Source organism: Canis aureus, chromosome 10 (assembly GCF_053574225.1).
Source record: "Canis aureus isolate CA01 chromosome 10, VMU_Caureus_v.1.0, whole genome shotgun sequence".
NCBI classification, from domain to species: domain Eukaryota; kingdom Metazoa; phylum Chordata; class Mammalia; order Carnivora; family Canidae; genus Canis; species Canis aureus.
In genome coordinates, this window is record NC_135620.1 from 34836226 (window position 1) to 34859672 (window position 23447).

The window sequence follows — 23447 nt, forward strand, 5'->3', positions numbered from 1 at the left end:
CTTCCACAGTTTGGCTATAGTGGCCATTGCTGCTAGAAACATCGGGGTGCAGGTGTCCCGGCGTTTCATTGCATTTGTATCTTTGGGGTAAATCCCCAACAGTGCAATTGCTGGGTCGTAGGGCAGGTATATTTTTAACTGTTTGAGGAACCTCCACACAGTTTTCCAGAGTGGCTGCACCAGTTCACATTCCCACCAACAGTGTAGGAGGGTTCCCTTTTCTCCGCATCCTCTCCAACATTTGTTGTTTCCTGCCTTGTTAATTTTCCCCATTCTCACTGGTGTGAGGTGGTATCTCATTGTAGTTTTGATTTGTATTTCCCTGATGGCAAGTGATGCAGAGCATTTTCTCATATGCATGTTGGCCATGTCTATGTCTTCCTCTGTGAGATTTCTGTTCATGTCTTTTGCCCATTTCATGATTGGATTGTTTGTTTCTTTGCTGTTGAGTTTAATAAGTTCTTTATAGATCTTGGAAACTAGCCCTTTATCTGATATGTCATTTGCAAATATCTTCTCCCATTCTGTAGGTTGTCTTTGAGTTTTGTTGACTGTATCCTTTGCTGTGCAAAAGCTTCTTATCTTGATGAAGTCCCAATAGTTCATTTTTGCTTTTGTTTCTTTTGCCTTTGTGGATGTATCTTGCAAGAAGTTACTATGGCCGAGTTCAAAAAGGGTGTTGCCTGTGTTCTTCTCTAGGATTTTGATGGAATCTTGTCTCACATTTAGATCTTTCATCCATTTTGAGTTTATCTTTGTGTATGGTGAAAGAGAGTGGTCTAGTTTCATTCTTCTGCATGTGGATGTCCAATTTTCCCAGCACCATTTATTGAAGAGACTGTCTTTCTTCCAATGGATAGTCTTTCCTCCTTTATCGAATATTAGTTGCCCATAAAGTTCAGGGTCCACTTCTGGATTCTCTATTCTGTTCCACTGATCTATGTGTCTGTTTTTGTGCCAGTACCACACTGTCTTGATGACCACAGCTTTGTAGTACAACCTGAAATCTGGCATTGTGATGCCCCCAGATATGGTTTTCTTTTTTAAAATTCCCCTGGCTATTCGGGGTCTTTTCTGATTCCACACAAATCTTAAAATAATTTGTTCTAACTCTCTGAAGAAAGTCCATGGTATTTTGATAGGGATTGCATTAAACGTGTATATTGCCCTGGGTAACATTGACATTTTCACAATATTAATTCTGCCAATCCATGAGCATGGAATATTTTTCCATCTCTTTGTGTCTTCCTCAATTTCTTTCAGAAATGTTCTATAGTTTTGAGGGTATAGATCCTTTACATCTTTGGTGAGGTTTATTCCTAGGTATCTTATGCTTTTGGGTGCAATTGTAAATGGGATTGACTCCTTAATTTCTCTTTCTTCAGTCTCATTGTTAGTGTATAGAAATGCCACTGACTTCTGGGCATTGATTTTGTATCCTGCCACGCTACCGAATTGCTGTATGAGTTCTAGCAATCTTGGGGTGGAGACTTTTGGGTTTTCTATGTAGAGTATCATGTCATCGGCGAAGAGAGAGAGTTTGACTTCTTCTTTGCCAATTTGAATGCCTTTAATGTCTTTTTGTTGTCTGATTGCTGAGGCTAGGACTTCCAGTACTATGTTGAATAGCAGTGGTGAGAGTGGACATCCCTGTCTTGTTCCTGATCTTAGGGGAAAGGCTCCCAGTGCTTCCCCATTGAGAATGATATTTGCTGTGGGCTTTTCATAGATGGCTTTTAAGATGTCGAGGAATGTTCCCTCTATCCCTACACTCTGAAGAGTTTTAATCAGGAATGGATGCTGTATTTTGTCAAATGCTTTCTCTGCATCCAATGAGAGGATCATATGGTTCTTGGTTTTTCTCTTGCTGATATGATGAATCACATTGATTGTTTTACGGGTGTTGAACCAGCCTTGTGTCCCAGGGATAAATCCTACTTGGTCATGGTGAATAATTTTCTTAATGTACTGTTGGATCCTATTGGCCAGTATCTTGTTGAGAATTTTTGCATCCATGTTCATCAGGGATATTGGTCTGTAATTCTCCTTTTTGGCGGGGTCTTTGTCTGGCTTTGGAATTAAGGTGATGCTGGCTTCATAGAACGAATTTGGAAGTACTCCATCTCTTTCTATCTTTCCAAACAGCTTTAGGAGAATAGGTATGATTTCTTCTTTAAACGTTTGATAAAATTCCCCTGGGAAGCCATCTGGCCCTGGACTCTTGTGTCTTGGGAGGTTTTTGATGACTGCTTCAATTTCCTCCCTGGTTATTGGCCTGTTCAGGTTTTCTATTTCTTCCTGATCCAGTTTTGGTAGTTTGTGGCTTTCCAGGAATGCGTCCATTTCTTCTAGATTGCCTAATTTATTGGCGTATAGCTGTTCATAATATGTTTTTAAAATCGTTTGTATTTCCTTGGTGTTGGTAGTGATCTCTCCTTTCTCATTCATGATTTTATTAATTTGAGTCTTCTCTCTCTTCTTTTTAATAAGGCTGGCTAATGGTTCATCTATCTTATTAATTCTTTCAAAGAACCAACTCCTGGTTCTGTTGATCTGTTCCACAGTTCTTCTGGTCTCGATTTCGTTGAGTTCTGCTCGAATCTTTATTATCTCCCTTCTTCTCTTGGGTGTAGGATCTATTTGCTGTTTTTTCTCTAGCTCCTTTATGTGTAAAGTTAGCTTTTGTATTTGAGTTCTTTCCAGTTTTTGAATGGATGCTTGTATTGCGATGTATTTCCCCCTTAGGACTGCTTTTGCTGCATCCCAAAGATTTTGAACGGTTGTATCTTCATTCTCATTAGTTTCCATGAATCTTTTTAATTCTTCCTTAATTTCCTGGTTGACCCTTTTATCTTTTAGCAGGATGGTCCTTAACCTCCACGTGTTTGAGGTCCTTCCAAACTTCTTGTTGTGATTTAGTTCTAATTTCAAGGTATTATGGTCCGAGAATATGCAGGGGACAATCCCAATCTTTTGGTATCGGTTCAGACCCGATTTGTGACCCAATATGTGGTCTATTCTGGAGAAAGTTCCATGTGCGCTTGAGAAGAATGTGTATTCAGTTGAGTTTGGATGTAAAGTTCTGTAGATATCTGTGAAATCCATCTGGTCCATTATATCATTTAAAGCTCTCGTTTCTTTGGAGATGTTTTGCTTAGAAGACCTATCGAGTATAGAAAGAGCTAGATTGAAGTCACCAAGTATAAGTGTATTATTATCTAAGTATTTCTTCACTTTGGTTAATAATTGATTTATATATTTGGCAGCTCCCACATTCGGAGCATATATATTGAGGATTGTTAAGTCCTCTTGTTGAATAGATCCTTTAAGTATGATATAGTGTCCCTCTTCATCTCTCACTACAGTCTTTGGGGTAAATTTTAGTTTATCTGATATAAGGATGGCTACCCCTGCTTTCTTTTGAGGACCATTCGAATGGTAAATGGTTCTCCAACCTTTTATTTTCAGGCTGTAGGTGTCCTTCTGTCTAAAATGAGTCTCTTGTAGACAGCAAATAGATGGGTCCTGCTTTTTTATCCAGTCTGAAACCCTGCGCCTTTTGATGGGGTCATTAAGCCCGTTCACATTCAGAGTTACTATTGAGAGATATGAGTTTAGTGTCATCATGATATCTATTCAGTCTTTGTTTTTGTGGACTGTTCCACTGAACTTCTTCTTAAAGGGGAATTTTAAGAGGCCCCCTTAAAATTTCTTGCAGAGCTGGTTTGGAGGTCACATATTCTTTTAGTTGCTGCCTGTCTTGGAAGCTCTTTATCTCTCCTTCCATTTTGAATGAGAGCCTTGCTGGATAAAGTATTCTTGGTTCCATGTTCTTCTCATTTAGGACCCTGAATATATCCTGCCAGCCCTTTCTGGCCTGCCAGGTCTCTGTGGAGAGGTCTGCTGTTACCCTAATACTCCTCCCCATAAAAGTCAGGGATTTCTTGTGTCTTGCTGTTTTAAGGATCTTCTCCTTATCTTTGGAATTTGCAAGCTTCACAATTAAATGTCGAGGTGTTGAACGGTTTTTATTGATTTTAGGGGGGGGATCTCTCTATTTCCTGGATCTGAATGCCTGTTTCCCTTCCCAGATTAGGAAAGTTTTCAGCTAGAATTTGTTCAAATACATATTCTGGCCCTCTGTCCCTTTCGGCGCCCTCGGGAACCCCAATTAAACGTAGGTTTTTCTTCCTCAGGCTGTCGTTTATTTCCCTTAATCTATCTTCATGGTCTTTTAATTGTTTGTCTCTTTTTTCCTCAGTTTCCCTCTTTGCTATCAACTTGTCTTCTAGGTCACTCACTCGTTCTTCCACCTCGTTAACCCTCGTCGTTAGGACTTCTAGTTTGGATTGCATCTCATTCAATTGATTTTTAATTTCTGCCTGATTAGCTCTAAATTCTGCAGTCATGAAGTCTCTTGAGTCCTTTATACTTTTTTCTAGAGCCACCAGTAGCTGTATAAGAGTGCTTCTGAATTGGCTTTCTGACATTGAATTGTAATCCAGATTTTGTAACTCTGTGGGAGAGAGGACTGTTTCTGATTCTTTCTTTTGAGGTGAGGTTTTCCTTCTAGTCATTTTGCTCAGTGCAGAGTGGCCAAAAGCAAGTTGTATTGGGAAAAAGAGAAAAAGAGAGGAGAGAAAGAAGGAAAGAAAAGAGAAAGAGAAAAAAAAAGGGAAGAAAAAGAAAAAAAAAAAAACGAAAAAAAAAAAAAAGAAGAAAAAGAGAAAGAAAAAGAAAGGAGAGAAAAAAGGGGGGTGGGGGAAGGAAACAAATCAAAAAGCAAAACAAAACAAAAACAAACAAACAAAAAAAGAACCACCGGGGAGTATCTTCTGATTCTGTGTACTTTAAGTCCCTTGGCTTCTCCTGGAAGTTGTCGGTCTAGCTGGTGTTCTGGGGGAGGGGCCTGTTGTGCTGATTTTCAGGTGTTAGCAGTTGGGGGAGCTGCTCTGCCCCTGCCTGGTGCAGGGCTCGGTGGGGGTTGTTTACCCCGTGAGGCCTCAGGAGGATCAGCCCCAGTGGCGGGGCAGCTCTGGAAACCTGGATTCAGCTCCGGCAGGAACTCCGTCTGCAGGGCCTGGAGGCTCCGGGGCGGGGCCGCTGATGTGCTCAGCTGGGGCAGGAGCGTCCTTGCTGTCCTGGGCCCTCCCGGCCTCTGCCTGTCCCGGGGGAGGCGGGATCCTGGGCTGTGTCCCGGCGCCCTGTGCTCCGGGGCCTGCGCTGGTGGATTCGCGCTCCCGGGCCGCGCAGCCCCCTCCGCGGAGCCGCCGCCCGAGCCCCTCCGAGCTGCTCCTGGAACCGCGCAGGCCCCTCCGCACGGAGCCTCTTCCTCTGCCCGAGCCCCTCCGAGCTGCTCCCGGGGCCGCGCAGCCCCCTCCGTGGAGCCGCCGCCCGAGCCCCTTCAGCTGCTCCGGGTCCCGCCGTGCGCGCTGCAGCCCTTAGGGAGCTCGGCGCACTCTCCCGGGGCGCAGGTGTCTGTTACTGTCCCCGGGAGCCCGAGGGCATCCCCGCCCTCCTGGGTCCTGCTCCAACTCCCCGCGAGCCCCTTTCCCCCAGGAAGGTCGGTGCAGCTCCTGCGTCTCCGGGACGGGGCTCTCCTGTCCTGGGGACACTCGCCCCGGCCTCAGCCCGGCTCCTCGCGGGGCCCCTCCCCCTTGGAGGCCTTTGTTCCTTTATTTCTTTTTCCCCGTCTTCCTACCTTGATAGAAGCGCGAACTCTTCTCACTGTAGCATTCCAGCTGGTCTCTCTTTAAATCTCAGGCCGAATTCATAGATTTTCAGGATAATTTGAAGGTTTTCTAGGTAGTTTGGTGGAGACAGGTGATTTGGAGACCCTACTCTTCCGCCATCTTGCTCCTCCGGATGTTCTTTCTCTTATAAAGATTTACTTATTTAAGAGAGAGAGGGAGAGAGCACGCCCATGTGTGTAGGGAGTGGCAGAGGAAGAGAATCTTCAAGTGTTCTCCCCTCGAACTTGGAGCCCTATTCCAGTCCTCTATCTCATGAAACATGAGATTCTGACCTGAGCCAAAACCAAGAGTCAGATATTTATCCTACTGAGCCACCCAGGCACCCCTGGGCAACATTCTTTAAAATGAAACATATATCCTTATCTTCATCAAAATTTCTCTTAGGTTAAACACTTATTGATGATTCTTGCTAACCCAATCTTTATGAAACAGTTACAAAAGGGGGATTTTCTACCTGTTTCACTTCCCCCATATTTAACAGCATTGATAACTACTGTAAACAAGATCCACATCCTCCCTTCTCCCACATTTATCCTTAATCTATCATTGGTGTGGAAATAAGGACTCAAAGATTCTAATTTTTCCAATAGTTTATAATTAATTACTCTTCTTTGTTCTTTTTTTTTAAAGATTTTATTTATTTATTCATGAGACACACAGGGGGAGAGAGACAGCGACACAGGCCGAGGATCCTGTATGGAGCCCAGCGTGGGACTCAATCCTGGAATTCTAGGATCATGCCCTAAGCTGATGACAGAGGCTCAACCTCTGAGCCACCAGGTATCCCTTCTTTGTTCTTTGAGGCTCAAATCTTCCTTACCTTGGCAGGAGGGAGCATGTGACAGGTCTCATAATAGTTTCTAGTATTTTCTTAATTTCTAGCATAACAGGATGCTCCAGGCTTATCTTCTCTGCCGCAGCTCTGTATTAGCAACCCTTCAAGGAACCCTGGTTCCTTTTATTGGAGTGTGGTATTAGAAACCAACATCTGGGTGCTTGGTGTGCTCATCAACATGTATGTGTCTTTGTTTCTAAACTTTTTCTTTTTTTTTTTTTTTTTCTTTTTTTTTAAATTTTTATTTCTTTATGATAGTCACACAGAGAGAGAGAGAGAGAGAGAGGGAGGCAGAGACATAGGCAGAGGGAGAAGCAGGCCCCATGTACCGGGAGCCCGACGTGGGATTCGATCCCGGGTCTCCAAGATCGAGCTCCAGGCCAAAGGCAGGCGGTAAACCGCTGCGCCACCCAGGGATCCCATGTTTCTAAACTTTTTCAAAGGGCAAAGATAGGAAACATATGCATGTTTATAAAGTCATGCACATACATAAATTTATAAGCATATATAAATATATACATACCCAAATACATAGACACATACCTGAATATACACCTACACATTTCAGAAATCAAGAGTTCATTCCTGTCCTTCAATTGCTATCCATTCTCACATGGTTCATCCTTGCCTTCCCATATTTTATATTTTCATCTCCCTCTTTCCTCATTAAGAGCTCTGTTGCCACAATACCAGCACATTTACATACTTGCTCAACCAAGACTGTTTCACCCATACTACTATGAAAGCAAATCTACTTTATAAAAAGAAGATAAGTCTGGAACATCTTGCTATGCTAGAGAGTAAGAAAGTACTAAAAGAAATAAACTCTGCCCCAATCCCATTATGGTACCATAATCCATGTCAAATGGCATTGGAGGTTGAACTATACGCTTTTCAAATTTGAAGCAGAGTACTCAGCACACAGGCCCTTTGGTGCTCACGAAAACAATTCATAAAAGTGATGCTTTTATTTCCACTAGTATAGCCACGTGTTGGAAGGGTTATCCTCTTTTATGCCCCAGTGATATTAAATTTCTCAAAGTAACTGGCACATACCATTTTTCATACTTCTCCATCTAGGAAGCCATTCCTTCTCTTCTTCACCTTCACTTCACCTTAGTTTTCCTTCTAAGCATTATCATCCTCCAAAATGGACCTGAGTTTATTCTATGTTTTTATGGCAACCTGTGCTGAGTTTTATCATAGTTTACATCACATCAAATGGAGACTAGCAGCAATATTTCTCTCAACATCTGGACTGGAATTACTTTCAAGACAGAGGTTAATTCCATTTATCCTTTTATTGTTGACCCCTGCATAGATTTCCACTCAGGTAATGATCTCAGGGTCATACAGTTGGGTCCTGGGTTAGGCTCCATGCTCAGCTCAGTCTGCTTGAGATCCTTTCCCTCTGCCCCTCCCCTGCTCATGCTTTTTCTCTCTCTCACTCTTTCAAATAAATAAATAAAATAATTTTTTTAAAAAGTCTCAGTAAATTAGTAACAGAAAAAGAATTCCTCTAATTTGATTAATGGTATCTACAAAAAAAATCTACAATTAACACTATTATTAGTAAAATATTAAATATTTCCACCTGCTTTTAAGGACAAGATGAAGATGTCTAGCATCACCACTTCTAGTCAACACTGTGTTGGAGGGGCTTATCAATGCAGTTAGCCTAGAAAAAGAAATAAAAGGTAGGGATTTTTTAAAAGATTTTATTTATTTATTCATGAGAGAAACAGAGAGAGAGGGAGGCAGAGACACAGGCAGAGGGAGAAGCAGGCTCCATGCAGGAAACCCAACATGGGACTCGATCCTGGGTCTCCAGGATCACACCCTGGGCCAAAGGCAGGCGCTAAACCACTGAGCCACCCAGGCTGCCCAAGGTAGGGAATTTTAAAAGAAGAACTAAAATTGAATTTATACATGGATAACTTGATTGCATGTGTAGAAAATTTGAATAGAGTCTACAAAAAACACTTAGGATTAATAAGCAAATTTCATGGGGGTGCTGAATTCAATGTCAATATATGTATAAAATAAATTGCATTTCTATATACTAGAGACAAAACATGAAAAATAAATTTGGCAGGCAGAGGAAGAGGGAAAAGTAGGCTCCCCGCTGAGCAGAGAGCCTGATGTGGGGCTCGATCCCAGTACCCTGGGAACATGACCTGAGCCCAAGGCAGACACTTAACTGACTGAGCCACCCAGGTGCCCCTCAAAAAAATTTTAAAATCTCATTTAAAATCCTATCATTACATATAAAATATCTATCAATAAAAATGAAAAATATATAAGGCTATTAAGCTAATAATCACAAACATGGAGAAATTAAAGACTTAAATAAATGTAAAGTGTATAGCAAATGTTAAGTTCCATATAATGCTTGTATGAGTCTAAATTTGTGCATTCTCAAATAAGGGAGATATTATATATATCCACACACACAAGTATATGTATATATACTTGTGTGTGTGTATATATAATGAAATATTATACAGCCATAAAAAGGATGAGATCATGCCATTTGAGACAACATGGATGAAGCTAAAGGGTATTATGCTAAGTAAAATAAGTCTAAGAAAGACTAATATCATGTGATTTCACTCATAAGTAGAATCTAAAAATAAATAAGTAAATTAATTCATTAATTAAACAATAAATAGAATCAGATCTGTAAATACAGAGAACAAATTAATGGTTGTCCAAAGGGAACAAGGTGGGATTTGGCCAAAATGGGTGAAGACGATTGGGAGATAAAGACTTCCAGTTATACAATGAGTTAGTCATGAGAATAAAAGGCATAACATAAGGAATGGAGTCAAGGATACTGTAATAGTGATGTATCAGGACAGATAGTTCACACTGTGGTAAACACAATGTAACGTATAAACTAGTTGCATCACTACATTGTACACCTGAAACTAATGTAACACTGTGTGTCCATTATATCAAATTTAAAATTTTTAAATGCAATAAATTTGTACATTCTCCTAGGAAAACTGTTTAGCAATAACTATTAACACTGTATATGCACATAATCTACAAACTAAGCACTTGCATTTTGAAGTAACAAGGACTTCAAAAGAAATGCAAATTTTTGTGCATCAAATATAATACACAAAATGTTCATTCATACCAATGTATTTGTAATAGCCCCAAAGTGGAAACATTACAAATGTCCTGGAGCTCCTGAGTGGCTCAGTCGGCTGAGTATCTGCCTTCGGCTCAGGTCATGATCCCAGAGTCCTGGAATAGAGTCCCGCATCAGGTGCCCTGGTCAGTGAAGAGCCTGCTTCTCCCTCTTCCTCAGTGTGCTCACTTTCTCTATCCCTTTTCTGAAATAAATAAATAAATAAATAAATAAATAAATAAATAAATAAATCTTTTTAAGAATATAAATGCCCATTTAAGTTGAATAACTAATAAACAATGGAATGTATTTGTATATAATTATTAATTATATATAGTTATAACAAAGAATACAACCTGCTAAACAAAACAAGGATGAATCTCAACGACATTTGCTGAGTGAAAGAGTTTTCAGAATAGTCTTTATGTAGACAAGCATACGAACTGGAAAGAGGCATGTGGGACCCTTCAATTCTGCTGGAAATGTTCTATATACAGCTCTAGGTAGTTGCTGCATAGGTAATACCTATGTTTTCAGTTCTTGATTATTCATTCCATGAGACTTAGAGCACTAGATCTTAAGGTCCTGTTGTATTCTTAGTATCTAATTCATTGCCTGCCATATATCTTCCAAAGACATCTACTTTACATGTCACATATATATATGTGTATATATACATAAAACAATAAACATAAAAGATGATTGTGAGGAATAAATGTTATAACATTGATTATGAATATACAATCTAGTATAGTATCGGGAAATAGAATGGTTTTAAAAATACTATTTTCCTAGCAACACAAGCTCATCATATGCTTAACATGCAGGGGTTTACAGCAAACTGCCTCTTTCACTCTACAGCAGAATTCTCTGTGAGAAATGGACTGTGGTATATATCCCCTTTTAATAATATAAAGTCCTTGTTAAAGTATGATTCAGAGGTTTCGAGGAATTACCGAACCTAGTGGTCAAACAGTAAAAGCTTGAACAATGATGAGCTTTCCATTAAAGGTGAGCCAGAATGATCTGTTTTAATCATTGCAATACAATAATATCTGGGGCATAACAGTTGATTTTTTATCTTTGTTTTTAAAATAAATATAGTTAACAAGAGCTACAATATATAGTAGAAAATATTTCCAAACAGCTTAGGAGTAATGGTAGTCTAATTGGATTAGACAATTCAATCCTGAAGGGATTGAAAAATGAATTTGTAAGAGACTGATGTTCTCAAGCCATTACTGAGATTCTTTCTTTTTCTATTATAATTACTTCTAGGCATGAACTGTGTCTTCTCTGCATGAATCTAGGGCAAGGGAAGGTTACATCTAAAAGAAATAAGACAAAAAATAAATAAATAAATAAAATAAAAGAAATAAGACAATTAGCATTAAAAGTAGCTAAAACTGAGGAGTAAGAGAGGTTCTTGTATTTCCCAATCAGAAGTAAATGGCATGATTCCAACATGAGCCTTAAATTGTAATTCACAGGGACAGACAGAAAATTATTAATATTGATTTGTGATTAACCCACTGCTCACATGAGCAACTCGCAGTATATTCTCTAGTGAGTAGCATCAGGAATATATTTATTTTATGATGGGAAATTATTTTCCTCCAGAATAGCTGGAGAGGTCAGCTAATCAAACATAAATTCAAATGGCTAATAAAAGAGTTGAGGGGTTTATAAGTATGCTGTGGGAAAAAGAGCCATTCTCAAGGATTTAGCCATTTATGAACATGACACTGTTGTTGGGTCACTTTTTAATACTATACAATGACTGCTCTTAAAAAAAAATCTAAGTGGACTTCAGGAAACATGTAGCACAGAGCTCTTATGACATCCACAATAGCTTGCCTAGATTATCCACATAATTGCCTTAACTCTCCAGTTTACATTGAGCAAGTAGTCATCTGTATGTGTATCTTCCAAAGGTATCTACTTTACATATGTCACATAAGAATGCAGAGGTGATCCCCCTGTTTTGATGTATCTCCAAATATTTTCCTTCTTTTGAGATTTTTTTACAAGTACATATTTATTTATTTTACTAATAAATCAATGATAAACCGATCCAAAACATAATCTGGGAAAGTTACTGCTGCTGCCCAAAGAAAAGAAATAGGATGTATTTTCATAAGATAACTAATTTCTACATTTTTTTTAAAAAAAGAGTTTTCACATTATGTAAATATATTGGAGTTTCCTCATTTGCAATGATCAGAATATCTTGCCTGTCGTAGAATCTATGAAGACAATAAATACCTTAAAAACATTTTCAAAAGGTATATAGCCTCCCTAGCCAGTTACAATTCAAAGGAGGAAGGACTGGGAACCTTCTTAGCAGATGGGATGGTGTAATGTGTCTGGGGCTGGGGATTTGCATGAATATGAATTACAAATAGCACAGATAATATGGTGTTCAAGAGCTGTTACAAATCTTGAATGTCAAAGTCATTTAGCTGACATTTGGAGGGACATAATTACCTTAAGAACATGGAAATGGGTTGGTCTAAATTGCATGGGCAGAGAATCACAGGACACACAATGGCATTGCTTTGGCAATAATTGTGACAAGTGGGCATGGCCAAGGAAGCCAAGAATGGCACACATTAATGCAGTGACATTTTTTCAATGCATGCTGCCCTTTCAGAAATATGCATATGAGGACTAAATAACCTCTGACCCATTATAAAATAACAGGAGACCAAAAAAAAAAAAAAAAAAAACTACCATAAGTCCTATTACTAGCAGTCCAAAGAAAAGAATTCATTCACATTTTCTACACACAGTTTTACATATTTCAAACATTTAAAATATATGTAACATTACTAGACTTCAAAGTTTCATCATTTGTAGTAGGCTTACTTTTAAGTCACTAATGGTACCTGAATTATTTGCATTGAAAAGATTGACAGCTCCTGATTATAGAATATGATGCTGTTGGGATGCCTGGGTGGCTCAGAGGTTGAGCATCTCCTTTGGCTCAGTGTATGATCGTAGGGGCCGGGATCAAGTTCCACATCGGGCTTCTTGCAGGGATCTTGCTTCCCCCTCTATAGGTCTCTGCCTCTCTCTCTGTGTGTGTCTCTCATGAATAAATAAACAAAATCTTTTAAAAAATAATATGATGATGTTAACTAAAATAATTTCCTATATTAACATAAATTATCAATAAAAATCAATATGTGATTGTAAAGGAAAAATATGTTCCACCAGTTTCTCATTTATTTAAGTATATATATTTTTAAAAAGATGGTTGAAATGTGAGATCCTAAGAAAGTGTGGCAGTCATATACACAATTATGTCAGTTCATGTAATTTATTACATGTGAAATGGACCCACAAGACAGCATATCTTACTCTCTAATTTTTGTTATTGGTGCTAGAACTTCAGTACCAACGATGATATCAGAGGACACCGCAAGAAAGTAATGCTACATTAACATTTCATCAGAAAATTCACATACCATTTCTGAACTACTGATTAAAATTCAACATTAGTGATGTAATGAACAATTTAGTATCTACCCACTAAAAGGATATTTGTGAATTCTAATTAATATTTCATTTTCAGAAGTGAATGAGACACTTGATTTCTTTAACAGATCAATATCCTAGGCTGTAATAACATTTGGAGCCCAGCAAGTAGACTTCAATTTACACTTCTGTTTACCTCCATTCTGATGTCAGCTCTGATGAACCACAGCCTCCTTGATCACCAATTTGTTCTATCTTCAATGACACTTGTGGTGTATCCAACACCATTTAATATTTATTCATGCCTGTATTGTTTGCTAATCTTTCATATACATCAGAATTTCTTCCTTAGTGGAATTATATAAATTATTTATGGAATAATTAATATTATATTAAGGATATAATAATTATTGATAGAATTGTTGATAGGTTAAAAAAAACAATGACTGCTGATTGGTAATGAAAACAACAAACAACAAGCCTATTGTATGCTACAGACAGTATTAAAATGTGGAATAAAAAGACAAATATTAGGTAGTTCCTTCTACCGTGAAGATCCACAGATTGTGGAAAAGTCAGAAAGCAGACAGATGGATTCAGAGAAGTCAGAATGATTGACTGGCAGACTTGATGACAATTACTACAACAGAAAAATATTGTTAGAGCAAGTAATGTGGAAGATCCAAGGAGTTTCCGTTCATGAAAGGAATAAAACCACTCCTCATAGAGAAACCTATTTGTTAATCATAAAATATTTCAAGGTCAAATTTCAAGAATAATTCAACAGCTCACAAAATTAAATTGACATACTTTTTGAAGGAATGATGTAAATAAAGTCAATATTAGGTTAATATGTAATTTGAGTTGACACAATATCTAATTCATTATAAGATATTTATTGTAAGGAATTCTGGCCTAAAAAAATGACTCTGAAATACAATCATCAGAATCAAAGCTGGCTCCTTCATCGATGAACAAATACTGCAGCCATAGCTATTCTCCCCATAAATCTTCACAAGCATGAGTATTAATGCTTTTATATCATTCTAATTCAGTTATTCAACAGATGGTTATTCAGGGCATACTGTGCTCATGACACCATTCTAAGTGCAGGTGATAGATATAGCAGAGAAGAGGCAGGTGAGATTCTTTTTCTCAGGGATCTTGCAGTTGGCTTGTATGGATTTATCATAATTAATTCTTTAACTCACTATTTTTAAAGATTTTACTTATTCATTCATGAGAGACACAGAGAGAGAGGTAGAGACACAGGCAGAGGAAGAAGCAGGCTCCATGCAGGGAGCCCGATGCAGGACTTGATCCCAGGACCCCAGGATCACAACCTAAGCCAAAGGCAGACGTTCAGCCACTGAGCCACCCAGGTGCCCCTAATTCACTGTTTAAATACCTATTCATTATTTATCACTAGAATAAGAAAGCACAATGAAAGCTGTATGTAATATGTCATCATATACTTATTTCCAATGATAGAGTTCTTGAAATGTCATGTCAAAAATAAGCATGTGCAGTTTATATTTTTGATACATAATGCAAATTTTCTTTAAAGAAGAATTTCAGGATGCCTGAGTGGCTCAGCGATTAAAATGCCTGCATTCATTCAGCTCAGGGCATGATCCTGGAGTCCCGGATCAAGTCCCACATTGGGCTCCCTGCATGGGGCCTGCTTCTCCCTCTGCCTGTGTCTCTGCCTCTCTCTCTGTCTCTGTGTCTCTCATGAACAAATAAATAAAATCTTCAAAAATAAAGAAAAATAAATAAATAAAAATAAAAAAGAATTTCGTGAGTATCCACATGCCCACCTGCTGTGTATAAATGTGGGCAGTATTACATACTCAAAGATACAAAGGTCAAAAGCCTTTTCCGATTCAATAGTAAAAAAATGCAACATTTGAAATAGTCAATAAATTTTATTGATTATAAGATTACGTATATTTTTTCTTAAATTCATTGAAAATATGTATTTCTATTATTTAAACTTCCTGTGCAAAACATTTGCCTGTTAGTCAGTTGATGGTATCTTTTATGGATTTATAAGTGCAATTTTATAGTTTAGATTTTAATTTTTATAAATATTCTTCTTTTAATAAAATGGCTGTGTGCTAGAAAAGTACTTTCCTATTTATGTCAATTATCTACCTTTTTTTAATAGGGGTTTATATTTTACATTAACTACTTTAATCCATTTTATCTACTATTCTTCTGATTCAATGTATAAGATAAATATCTAACTTGATTTTCTCCCCTATAGTTATCACCAGCATAGTAGCAGCAGCATCATAAACTTCTCTCTTTATTTCTATCATATATATATATATTTTTCTATTTCATGTCTTACTGCATTTGGTAGAACTTTTAACACAATGTTCATAGCAGTAGTGATAGCAACCATTCTGGCCGCATTATGATTTGAATAGAAAGTACTAGAGTGTTCCCTTTTTAACTGTGATATTAGTTTTTGACTTAAATATGCATTTTAAATAAAGTTAAGGAAATACTCTTCTGTTGCCAAAATTTTATTTTTATCAGAAACAAGTATTAAGTTTTCTTAAATGTCTTTTAAAATTTACTAAGAACTCCATGATATTTCTTACTTTTACTTACTATAGAATATATTGTTAATGTTCTTAACATCAAGATCCCAGTTGTGTTTCTTTTTCAATTTTTTTTATTTCTTTCCCATTTGTGTTTCTAAAGAAATTCTTGATTAGAATATAATACATTTTATTAAGCTACTGGAATTTACTAGTATTTTACTTTGAATTTTTGCAGCTATATTCCTACATGAAATTGATCTATAATTTGTTTTTTATGTGCTACCTTTGTTAGGTTTCGGGATTAAGAGATTTTAGAGTCTCATACAATAAATTTGAAAGAATTCAATATTTCTCTGTGTCTGGTACAATTTAGAATGCTACTGGTTTCCATTGGTTTTACATCACTGTCTGAACTTTAGTATATCTTGCTATTTATAGATGAGAAATTTTATCAAAAGTAGAAAGATGTCTGAAAGTATTTGGTGGATCAGTGAAACTACATGATCTCCTTCTATGACAGAACACAACTAGGACTAGGATTATCCTAATTTTTCAGACAAGTTTTTAATAATCATAAATGTTAAGTTTATCAGGGTGTCCAAATCTCTCATCAAATATTAAGGAGGACATTTGGACTCCAAAGAAATCTTCCATACTTAAAAAATTGCTTATTAGGGCAAAACGTTTTCAAAAATAAAATAAAAACATGTGCAATATTCTTTTGTATGGCAGAGAGTTTAGCCTCAGGTAATCAAACATCATAAATACAGTTATATAGTTATATAAAATTTTTGTTTACATTGGGTCAGAATGTTTCTCTATCTCTTTCTTAAGAATGTATCTCTTTAATGTAGAACTAGACTCCAAATAAGACATCATGAACACACAGCATAGATTTTTTTACCTACCTTTCCATACCAACATAATATTTGCTATTGGTTTCATTTGCTTACTATTTATTTAACTTCCTGTACTCAGTAGTATGATACTTCCAGTCTGGAGTTATATGAAATGGGTCTCTTTTTTTCTTAAAAAGTAATAGTTTTACCATATTCCTTTGAAATAACTGATGTGATTTCTGCATCCAAATTAATTATTTTCCAGAAGTTAATTGCTGTGAATATATAATTAATGAACTAATATGAAGGTGAGGTATTGCTTAAGTAGTTGGCAGAATGTCTTTAAAATTAATAATCTGTTTCTCCAACTATTTGCACTTATTTCAAGGTGCTACTTTCTTATTAATGCCTCTAACTCTCAGATAACAGATAACCCATGGAAAAGGCTCTTACTGGATGCCTGACTGAGGCATGACCAACTTAATTAGAAAAGAGGAAACACGATGCTGTTGGATTTGTGAGAACACAACATTTTCAGGGTTGAAACTGGTGAGAGACTTTCAAACTTGTGAGGGACGCACAATGTTGCATTCTTTGTCCCGCGGGTCATGGGTTGCCCGCACATGTCCGCGCGTATGTTCATGCGTACATAACTGACGTCACTTGGCTCAGTGAACAATGCCAAGTTATCAAAGCATCCATGAGAACCTCATCTATGCAATTCACTCAGTTATTTCCCTTTTGTATGTATTCCCTTGGCATTTCCCTCAATTTAAAAAAAAATAGAATGGTTTTAATTTTCTTACTTTGGAATTTCTCCCCTTTGACTTGGTCGAGGCAATTAATTCCTTTCATGTCTTTTGAGTCTCAGTTTCTTCATATTAAATAGCTTCCATGGATTCTATGGTTTCCAGGATCTGGAACCCTGTGTAACATACCAGAATTTGTAGATGATAAAAGATATTGGCATTGTAGTTTATATTAATGACCTGAAAACAAATTCAGGTTTTTTTAAAAACTTACTTGCATTTATTCATAGCTAACTTATTTAAGTCCTCTAACTCTGAGTATCTTCATATGGAAAATAATTATGTTAATAGACTCAACCTCATAGATTGTGGGAAATTTTTAAAAGATAGGTTTTCACATACTTTCATATTACATAGCATATGGAGGGTGGTCAATTATTGTTATCACTTGTCTTCCTTCCCAGTGAGGGGGATGCTCTTAATCAAGTACTACTATCAGTGATGTCATTGTATCCTATATAAAGTATCTTTTTGGAAAAGGAAGCCACAGATATGTAATCTGTATCATTATTTTTTAGTTAAATTTTATTCATTGTCATAAAATTTCCTGTGTGCATAATATTCTTAAACATTTGACTCCATATTTTAATATACACATGCTTACTAGATTGTAAGATTACTAGAATGTCATAGGCATAGTGTGGCTGATTTTGAGTGAGTCCTTTTGATAACCTTTCCATCTTGCAAAGCTAAAATAATGAGTACTGAATTAACATTAAGTGGCTTTTCAGTGGCTGAATGATTATTCAGTGAGTCATTGCAACCAAGTGAAGTCCACATGGAAGAATAACTCTGATCTAACTTTAACTATTAAAACTATGTCAAAATTTTGAATAGAGAGGGTAGATATGTGAACCGAATTCACAAGTGACATAGAACTGGATATAGAGTCTAGAAAATAATAGTTTAGATTTGGGAGGGATCTTATAAGGACATAAAAATTGACAAAAGTGAACAAGTGAAATATAACAGAAACAATCAAACACCAAAAGCAGAATTATAAGGCAAAAGAAATTTGAGGGCAGTGATTTCTCTATTTGCTATATGTGTAAAGAATCCAGATTTGGAGATGAGGCTGCTAAAAAACTACACAATCTTAGGATTTATTTTAATTAAAGAATGGGATTCAAAAAATAGTGACAGAAGTCTTACATTATACTCTAGTGGGGTAAGCACACTTAAAGAACTGGACACAATTCTGGGTACCACAATTTAAACAGCAAATTGACCTGAGGGATAATTTTGGATAGATATCAACAGAATAAGCATAGTCCTGGAAATGGGAAAATGGGATAGTTAAAAAAAAATATGTATGTGTGTTTGTATGTATATGTATATAATCATGGAATATTCTTGAAGAAAGAATGTATGTGTGTATAATATATTTATATATATATAAAATATACATTTTATATATTTATGTATATAGATATACATGTATGCATGTATGTATATAAAAATATATATGTGTATATATATATATATATAATCACGGAATATTCGTGGAGAGGAAAGAATACAGGGATTAGTGGGGGCAGGTGGCAGCTACAATGCCATCCTGGTTCAAGCTGGTCTAATCCTTTGTCACTCTGTAAATGACATCACGGAGCAAAAGCTATGAAGAGACTTAATCTGTTTCTGTGGCTGAAATTTAAATGTTGTACCTACAATAAGGGGGGAAAAATCCCTGCTTCATTGCCTGAATCCGATTAGCTCAGATATCTGTATCTGATAGCTGGATAACTATTTAATAAACCATTCTTTTAAGAATGCCTCCAGGATATTTTTGAGAACATTGTAACATACAATGTTCTTACCTAATATGAAGCCCCACCAGAGACATGTCTTCATTATTACTGACAGAAAAACTTTGATCCTTCATCAGGAGAACTTTTCTTAATTGGATAATAAAAACTCTGTAACTAATCATATTTGCCTTTTCCTTTCTATTGTTTGCAAACACAGAATTCACTCAGTCATTCATTTGTTCTATGTGGAATTATTATAAATACCCAGCACAGCTGAGAAACTGTTCTGCTATAGGTATTGGAGATGCATCGGTGAAAATGACAGGCAAGGAATATTTTCTTGCAATTTCCATTCTTGTGGACCTGGAAAGTAGAAAGATGAAACAAACAAGTAAAGAAGACCTGAGCAAAATAATGTCACTAAAGGTAATCTGAAGGAAATTAAATACGTTGACATGATTCAGAGAATCTGGCATTTTAGGTGAGAATTGAGCCCTGACTAATTCAAGGCAACTGCCAAAGCTCTGGGACCAGAGCATCTAAACAAAGCAAACGGCAAGAACGAATGTCCCAAGGAAGGCAGCAATCTAAACCATTATGAAAAAATGGGAGGAGAAGGAAGAGGCCACAAAAGTGGCTGGACTTAGTGTGCACTGCAATCAGGTGGGCAGGAAGAGACCATGCCAGGACTATAATATGAAGTAATTAGGACTGTATTTCTCGTGAGAGAAGTCATCTGATGGTCTTAAACAAGGGACAGCATGATCTATCTCTTGTTTTTAAAATCATCAATCACCCTATAACGTCAACTCTTTAGAAATATCGGATATATGTATGTAAGCATGAGCAGTCTTAGTTTCTCCATCTTGATCTCCTGTTCTGATTTCCTTGTTCTCTAGTCTTGTCAGTTTATTATTAAAATCTCTCCCTCTCTCTCTCTCTCTCCACACACACACACAACACATATTCACTTATATATGTATATATATGTTTATACATGCACACACACTAAATATATGTCACTGTTGGCATCCTCATTTTTTTTAGCTCAGAATGACCACCCAAAATGATGTGGCTTTCCACTTACTGTCACACATTGGGTATAGAAATATTAGGATCCTGTGATATGAGTTCTACCTCTTTGGGTATAGCATGCAACCAACTCCCGTGGGACTTGCCACCCTCTCTGTTTCTCTGCCAGGGAGCACTTCTGAGGTACCCATTACCGCCTAGACCATCACCCCCCTCCAGTATATCCCCATACATCCCCACCTACCTCATTCCCTTACATAATACAGCTTTTCCACTGGCATCTTAAAGATGCCCTCCCTTTCTTCTCTTGCTAGTGAATCAAACAGAATCCCTTCAATTGGCTTTGATTTTCTGAAACAGTCTTTTTCAGGTTGCTCTTACTGTTCAGGCAAAGATTCTCAGAGCCTGGCTTACTCAAAGGTGAGGGAATAGAGAAGTAAATAAAGATCACATAAAAACTATTACTTCAATAACATATTGTGTTGCGACGCCTGGATGGCTCAGTCTGTTAAGTGTCTGCCTTCTGCTCAGGTCATCATCCTGGGTCCTGGGATCCAGCTCTGAGTCGAGTCAGGCTAGTTGCGGTAGGGAGACTGCTTCTTTCTCTCTCCCCCATCCCTTGCTCTTTATCTCAAATAAATAAATAAATAAAATCTTTATAAAAAACCCACTTTATATCTTTTACAAATTATTTCTGTTTGAAAGTATGGTTTTATTCCAAAAATCCTATGAAAATTGTGGCAGCATGTCACTAACAAATCACAAATATTGCCTTCTGAATTTTCTTCCTGTCAAATTCATTTTTATTATAAGTGTCATTTGCCTAAGAAAAAAAATGTAAAAAATTATGTAAAAACACATACGGACAGATTAGTGAAGAAACTATAGAAGATATAGACTATTTTGAGGACCCAGGAGCAAAAGGAATAAAACTAATCCACAGTTAAGGTAATGAATGTAAAATCCTGATGTTTTAGAGTTTTAGAGGAGATTGTAATTTGCAATTTCTGCCTTTTGTCTCTGTTTTTATGATTATATAACCAGTATCTGTGGTTCTCTGAATATTCCAGGGGCCCATCTATAAGTGGGTCAACCATCCTGTAATAGATCAATTATTTTTAATAATGATTAGATGAAACCAAGAGAAATGTTCAAAATATTTAATAGCAGTAAGAGAGCTGCACTAATCAGTTGGACAGATATGAAAAACAGATTCCTGTAACACTTGGCTTTAACCCAGTGCTTGTTAGATGGCAAGAAGGTATGCAGGGGCCTGAGAAAGGAGCTTAAATGTGTCTGGGCTCTGAGAACTATTTGCCTATTGATGGAGAAGTGTTACAGTGTTTTAGCAACTAATAGAAGCTCTACTGGTATGTAGCAGCTATGAGACCTGTATGTAAACCACATAAATACCAATTGGTGAGCTAGGAAGTTGGGTCAAATAAACTCAAGAAGTGTTTTTTTTTTTTAATAAATAAATAAATAAAAATTAAAAAGTTAAAAAAAGAAGTGTTTTTTCTTTCTATACTGAAGACTGAAAAATGACATTAATTATCTATGTTACTGATGATATATAAAGGACATAATTTGAAATTCAGTGTAAGCATTATTTTAACAGTTTTATATTAAATACCACCTGTTCACGAAAACCTTCCTGATCTCCTTATTAACCATGAATAGGTTTCCCAACCCTTCCTGTTAGCTTCTTTTCCATCCCTGTGTCTATTTCCTTCATACTGCAATTGCACAACTTGCAATGCTTTTAATTCATGCATCTGTTTGTTTAACTGCCAGAATTTGGGACTTAGTTTTTTACTTGTTCTCTCTCTCAACTCTGTTTCCCTCTTTCACTCTCTCTGCCACTCCCTCTCTTGCTTGCTCTAGCTCTCACTTTCACTCTCACTCTGTGTGTGTATATATGTATGTGTGTGTGTGTGTGCACTGGTTCTTTTACTAGAATACAAGCTTCTTGAGACCAGGACCATTTTTGCACTGTACAAATCAGTATTCCCTTTGTATTCACAGTGCCTGGCACATAGATGATCAATAATTTGTTGAATAAAATAATGATCCTAGGTCATTAACCAAAATTAATCACTCCATATTCTGTATTTCCATTTCTTTGGTCATTTACCTCCATTTTAGTAATTCACGATTTGTGCCATTTATTGAAGAATTGAGTTCCTTGGAAATAGGAGGCACACCTCATTTCTTTGTGTGTCATTTCATTACCCAATGCCAAATCCATAGACAGAATTATTAAATGTTAGTCGAAATAAGGATGGAAGACAGAGAATGCTACTTCTATTACTTTCGTAAAACAAATACATGATTATTTGGCCAGACACTGAGATACTTAACTACTCAGAGACTGGATCTCAGTCTCAAAACATTGGGTTTATTCCAGGATCATATGAGTTACAATGAAAAAAGAAGAAAGGAATGCAAACTATTTCTGCCTGAAAGCAGTCTCACTGTAAAGTCCTATGAAAAATCTAGCAACAAGTAATGACAAATCACAAACATTGCTGTCTGAGTTTCTCTAATTAGATAATTTAAATACTTTGTATTAGGAGACAAAGAAGGAATATCATGATCTAAGTCTGATGTTTCTTCCAACTTCTGAAAAGCTGAGGAATTGATTAGTCTAAGGAACTTACAAATAGCTTAAATTTTGCTCCACCTCAGAGAACCAAAGATTTGGGACACATAGAAGGATTATGTTGAAATTTTTAACAAGTTGACACAATTGCAGCATCCACAACAATGAAGATGATGAGTTGGTGAAAGTTCTACACTGAGGTGAATGCTGGCAGGGAGAGGGGTCCTGTGGCTTGTTCAGTGCTATTATCACATGCTGGCTTAGGCCAAGTGGTGGCAGCTGGTTCTTTGCACTTCAGCTGAGAAGAAGTGAGTATGTTAGTTTTATTCATATCAAATTATCCACATTCTTTGAGAATAATCTGGAAGGATAATAAGCAATACCATTTTTGCCTTTTAATAAAAAAATTACATGCTTTTCATGATATAGCATATACCATGACTATAGAATCATAGACACGTGTGTGCCTTGAAAACTCAAAGGTTGCCAGATTTAACAAATGAAGCTATAGGATTTCTCGGTAAGTTTGCCTATCAATAGGCGACATTTTTTGTTAAGTATAAGTATGCCCCATGGAACATATTTACACTAAAAAAAACACTGTTGTTTATTTGAAATTCAAATTTATCTGGGAGTCTAGTGTTTTACCTGGCAA

General features: G+C 36.9%; 1 long non-coding RNA gene across 1 annotated transcript in view; it reads right to left on the bottom strand.

Annotated features, from left to right (window-relative positions):
* Window positions 1-6886: 6886 nt before the first annotated feature.
* The window catches only part of LOC144322207 (uncharacterized), a 52743-nt gene continuing 36182 nt past the window's right edge, over window positions 6887-23447 (bottom strand). The window contains exons 2-5 of the long non-coding RNA XR_013387783.1: window positions 19228-19521; window positions 17408-17526; window positions 12616-12817; window positions 6887-9932 (exon numbers count right to left, since the gene is read on the bottom strand). This is a non-coding gene — a long non-coding RNA (uncharacterized LOC144322207). The remainder of the gene's footprint in view (window positions 9933-12615; window positions 12818-17407; window positions 17527-19227; window positions 19522-23447) is intronic.